The following is a 6,327-nucleotide window of genomic DNA, read 5'->3' as shown; positions in this document are numbered from 1 at the left end:
GGAAGGGTCCCTTCTGACTCTCTTTCCCATGCAAATCATGGCAGGGTTACCTGTCAGAAAGTAGATAAACGTTGAGGTTGACACCAAACTGTTAAAGTCTGTAGAAGCTTAAGGACTGGTTAATGATGGACATAAATTTTTAATACTTTACATTCAAATCAGAGGGCCAGTGAGGAACTTTTGATCCCCAACCTTTAAACTTATTATTGTTTTCATTGTGAAAGTAATATTAACCACATTGAAAAACATGAGGACAATGTATTTTCTTTTAGACCTTTTGCCCCATCACCTATATTTTACTACACTGTGTAATAGTAGTTGTATGCGATGTTGCATCCTCTTTTCACTTTTATAAGCATTTCTCATATTTCTACATAAGCTTCATAACTAGTTTAACAGCTGCATAAAAATACATTAAGTGGACATAAAATTTACTGCATTAATTCTCTAGTTTTGGACATAAATTGTTTCCTTCACTTTTTGCCATTATAAAGAAATCATAGAACATCTTTGTGAATGTAGATTTTTAAAGACACCCAAAAGTGAAATTACTAGGTGAAAAAGACTATCAACACTTTCACAGTTACTAATACAAACTGCCAAATTATTTTTAAAAAGTTGTACCAAGTTACACTTAAACCAGCAACTTTGATTTTAGCCAGTCCTTAACAAAAGTGCTTTTGTCCAATTATAAAACTACTCTTGTAAAATATATGTGTAAAATCTTAAATATTAAAATATAAAACAAAATAAATATAAATATTTCCTATAATCTCATCACCAAGAAATAACCACTTAATATCTCCATCTAGACCTTTATCTATACACATATTTTTAATAAAAATTGGAGAAGGGAAGGCCAGGCGCGGTGGCTCACATCTCAAAAAGAAAAAAAAAAAATTAAAGAGGGGTGTTATATGGTATACCTTGGCATCAAACTGTATGTCTAATTTAATATATGATCAATATTAGCTCAATATATCAAGATCATTTGAAGCTTCTTTATGTCATAGTTAGTTCAAAATTGTAAAACTTCAATCTATCCTTTCAGATTCATCTTAAACACTGTCCTTCTTAAAACCTCTTGATTCTGTCTGGGCGTGATGGCTCACGCCTGTAATCCCAGCACTTTGGGAGGCCAAGGCAGGCAGATCACTTGAGGTGAGGAGATCAAGACCAGCCTTGCCAACATGGTGAAACCCTATCTCTACTAAAAATACAAAAGTTAGCCCAGTGTGGTAGTGCACACCTGTAGTCCCAACTACTTGGGAGGCTGAGACACTTGAGATCAGAAGATCAAGACCAGCCTTGCCAACATGGTGAAACCCTATCTCTACTAAAAATACAAAAATTAGCCCAGCGTCATAGTGTATGCCTGTAGTCCCAGCTACTTGGGAGGCTGAGGCAGAATTGCTTGAACCTGGGAGATGGAGGTTGCAGTGAGCTGAGACCACACCACTGCACTCCCACCTGGGCGACAAGGGTGAAACTCCATCTAAAAAACAAACAAACAAATTTGATTCCTGTTGATTAGAGGAATCAAAAAGTTGATTCCTCTAATTTTTTCTCTTCCTTTATGGCCCTTATATTACTCCATACACATCTTCCGTATGTGTATTTAATAGCCCCTGCTGGATTCTAAATTGCTAGGGGAAAGATTATATCCTAGTATTCACTAAAGAGTATTGCACTTAACATTGCTTAAATGTTTAATGAATAATTACAACCATGTTAGTGATGTACACTTTTCTCATGATGGTAGATGAGTATGATGCCTGTTTTATAATGGTATTGGCCAGGCCCCAGGGCTTGAGGCTACAGTTAGCGGAGATCACACCACTGCACTCCAGCCCGGGCAACAGAAAGAGACCCTGTCTCAAAATATATATATAATGCACATATATATATGCATATATATATGTCTTTACTGCAGTGTGTTAGTATCCAACATTACATTTATGATGTTATTACATTTATGATGTATCATCCAGACATTGTTCTAAGTACTTTGCATACTTTGTTTCATTTAATCAGAAAAACACCTCTATGAGGTAAGGACTATCGTTATTTCAAAAGAGGAGAGTGGGGCTTAAAGCATTAAGCTGTTTGGCCCAGGGTATAGAGTCAAACTTAGCAAAGATTCCAGAGCCCTGACCATGTCACTATATTGTTATTGGGAGTTTCAAATGGGTCAAAGACATTGAAACTGCAAAGCACAATGCAAATATCATTCAACTGAAATGACAGTGGTTTCCATATGAATAGCACATCATTGGCAAAAGTTCCATCAGAGTTCATGTGTTCTAGAGCAGTGCTTCTCAAACAATTTGTAGTTAGATTAGTTTTGTTGTCATTTTGCTTTGTTTCTAAATATTTAGTACACTGTGAACTGATTGTTTTGTGAAATGTCATAAAACTGATTAAACCACTATAAAAATGAAATTAATTTTAAAAAACATAATGAAAGCCCAAATTATTAATTATTATTTTTTTTCATCTTTTTCTTGAGATGGGATCTCACTGTGTTGCCCAGGGTGGTCTCAAACTCACAACCTCAAGCAATCCTCCTTTCTCAACCTCCCAAGTAGCTGGGATTACAGGAGTGAGCCACCATGCCTAGCCTATTAATTATTGATTATTGAAGTCCACAGACATAAAATTATTCCATCAAATTGCTAGTAAAGTTTCTAAAATCTTATTCTTAATTTCGGTTCTTGTCTCGGATGGGCCAGTGGACCACACTTTGAATAGCCCCAGTCTAGGAGAAAGAACTAGGAGAGAGTGTACCCATGTTAGGCAAGACCTTCCCTTGATTCTGTTTCTCCATTTGTATAATAGCAGTGATCCCCTAGAAGCAAAGTCAGAAGAGCCAGTATAGTTTGTCAACCCACAGGCCCTGTGGTAGGTCCTCAGGAAGGTGCTCCCCAGGTGGGCATGGGGTGGCACACTGAGGCCATGGGACTGGTAAGAGCTGAAAGAAGAACAAGACTGAGGTGGCACAGCAGCAGAAAGGTTCTAAATGTACATTGTATATAAATTAGGTTATTCCATTAGTAATTAAAACTTAGTCGTCTCAAGCCAGCAAACATCATATTAAATTAAAACTCAGTGCAAGGGGCTTGTCTTGCATAGACTTGGTTTCATTTCTGTTCTCTGCTCAGAAAAAAACAAAAATCAAAAACTAAGAACTTACTGTTTATTCCTCAATGAGCTTACTCCAACCTCCAAAGAAAAGCACCCACTGCTATGGTTTGAACGTGTCCCCCAAAGTTTATATGTTAGAAACTTAATCCTCAATGCAACAGTGTTAAGAGGTGGGGCCTTTAAGAAGCAATTAGGTCATGAGGGCTCCGGCCTCATGAATGGATTAATGCTATTATCAAGGGAGTGGATTACTTATCAAGAGAGTGAGTTACTATAAAAGCAAGCTTGGTGGTCTCTATCTCTTGCTCTGTCAGGTGTTCTCTTGCTCTTCCACCTTATGCCGTGGGATGATGTAGCAAGAAGCCCCTCAGGAGATATGAACCCCTTGACGTTGGACTTCCCAGCCTCCAGAACTGTAAGAAATAGATCTCTGTTCTTTATACATGACCCAGTCTCAAGTGTTCTGTTATAGTAGCACAAAACCGACTAGGACACCCACCATTTCATCTTCTCCCTCTCACCCCCAGCCCCTCCTTATCAAACTTACTTCCCCCACTGCGGGAGAAAGGAAACCAAGAGGCAGGCTCCTTTAGACTTTGCATCTAGACCTATCTTTGCTGCAGAAGCTAGGCCACTGGGCGTAATAATGCCTTTCCCTACATACTTGACGGTGTTATTATAAAGACCTAATAAGAAAAGAGAAGCAAAAGTGCTTTTAAAAGTTTCAACTTTGCAAAGGTAAAGCATGCACTTAAAAATATGCCTGGAATGTGGCTGTTGGAGCATGCTTCAAGCCCTGAGCTTATGCCCAGGTTTATGCATGTGTGAAGCTCACTGGTGATGATAGGGGGATGGGCAGGAGCTACTCAGCCATGAGAATATAAATATTATCCACAATAAATAGAACAACTCAGGAAAAATTAGAAGACCAAGGCAGCAGACTGTCTAACAGATATGGGTATATCTTATAATTAAGATGTGGATGGTGACATAAAGTTGAAGAAGTATTGAAACTAGGAAATCATAGTTATAATCCTTCTTTTTGGATCTTGTGCCCCTGTGAAAATCTGATAAGAGCTAAAAACCAAGAGTCTCTTGGGAGACTTTTGGCAGAAGTAAAAAAGCACACCCTGATATACACACACAGTTTCGAAGATAATTGTAATTGTCTTAAAAAGTCCCTTAGATCAACTTGCCTTATAGTGATCTGCACTCCCATGGGGAGTGTAAGAGACATGTAGAGCAAGGACAGCCCTTCTGGTAAAATGGATGGGAAACAAATCAAGGTCCCAGATCCCCCTATCCCCACGGTATTGCCCTGAGAACATTCAGAAGATGGTTTCTACGCTGTCAATACAGTGAGCCACACAATTTCCATAGGTATCTTTTTTTTTTTTTTTGAGACAGGGTTTTGTTCTGTCGCTAAGGCTAGCAGTGGCACCAACTCGGCTCACTGTAGCCTTGACCTCCCAGGTTCAAGTGATCCTCCCACCTCATCCTTACAAGTAGCTTAGACCACAGATGCCCGTCACTGTGCCTGGCTAATTTTTTGTTATTGTTGAGATGGGATCTCCCTGTGTTGCCCAGGCTGATCTCAAACTCCCAGGCTTACATGATTCTCCCAACTCAGTCTCCCAACATGCCAGGATTACAGGTGTGAGTCACTGTGCCCACATCTCACTTCTGATAGCATATAAAAGGAGAAATTCCGGCCGGACGCAGTGGCTCACGCCTGTAATCACAGCACTTTGGGAGGCCGAGGCAAGCAGACCACGAAGTCAGGAGATCAAGACCATCCTGGCTAACATGGTGAAACCCTGTCTCTGCTAAAAATACAAAAAATGAGCCGTGGGTGGTTTTGGGTGTCTGTAGTCCCAGCTACTCGGGAGGCTGAGGCAGGAGAATGGCATGAACCCGGGAGGCGGAGCTTGCAGTGAGCCGAGATTGTGCCAGTGCATTCTAGCCTGGGCAACAGAGTGAGACTCCATCTCAAAGGAAAAAAAAAAAAAAGGACAAATTCCAGCCAGGCTCTGCGGCTCACACCTGTAATCCCAGCAAATTGGGAGGCTGAGGCAGGCGAATCACAAGGTCAAGAGATCAAGACCATCCTGGCCAACACGGTGAGACCGCCCCCCCTACTAAAAATACAAAAAAAAAAAGAAAAAATTAGCTGGATGTGGTGGCACACACCTGTAGTCCCAGCTACTCCGGAGGCTGAGGCAGGAGAATAGCTTGAACCCGGGAGTCGGAGGTTGCAGTGAGCCAAGATCACACCACTACATACCAGCCTGACAACAGAGTGAGAGTATGTCTCAAAAGAAAAAAAAAAGGAGAAAGTCCTTCTCTTGCTAAAGTTATAAGCAAGGCTTAGACTGAAATCTTCACATTCTTTTCATCAAAATTAACACTTGGGCAGATTAGATAACAGACCACAATGGTCTCCAAGTCCCACCTTAATGTTTGAATTTTTACTAGAATTCTAGGCACAAGAAACAATCTGCATTCCTGATGTCCCTACATTTAAAATCTCTCTATATATATTATATATATATATATATATTTTAGATGGAGTCTCACTTTTGTTGCCCAGGCTGGAGTACAGTGGCGCAATCTCAGCTCACTGCAACCTCTACCTTCCAGGTTCAAGTGATTCTCGTGCCTCAACCTCCCGAGTAGCTGGGATTATAAGGATACACCACCATGCCCAGCAAATTTTTGTGTTTTTTAGTAGAGATGGTGTTTCACCATGTTGACCAGGCTGGTCTCAAACTCCTGACCTCAGCTAATTCGCGCCCCTTGGCCTTCCAAAGTTCTGGAATTACAGGCGTGAGCCACCATGCCTGGGCAAGCCTATATTATTTTTTTAAAAAACAACCACATCAAAAGGCCGGGCGCCGTGGTTCAAGCCTGTAATCCCAGCACTTTGGGAGGCCGAGACGGGCGCATCACGAGGTCAGGAGATCGAGACCATCCTGGCTAACACGGTGAAACCCTATCTCTAATAAAAATACAAAAAATTAGCTGGGTGTGGTGGCGGGTGCCTGTAGTCCCAGCTACTCGGGAGGCTGAGGCAGGAGAATGGCGTGAACCCAGGAGGTGGAGCTTGCAGTGAGCCGAGATTGCACCACTGCACTCCAGCCTAAGTGACAGAGCGAGACTCCATCTGAAAAAAAAAAAAAAAAA

The sequence above is a fragment of the Colobus angolensis genome, unplaced genomic scaffold (assembly GCF_000951035.1).
Source record: "Colobus angolensis palliatus isolate OR3802 unplaced genomic scaffold, Cang.pa_1.0 Scaffold57, whole genome shotgun sequence".
Classification (NCBI taxonomy): Eukaryota; Metazoa; Chordata; class Mammalia; order Primates; family Cercopithecidae; genus Colobus; species Colobus angolensis.
This window is presented reverse-complemented; position numbering follows the sequence as displayed.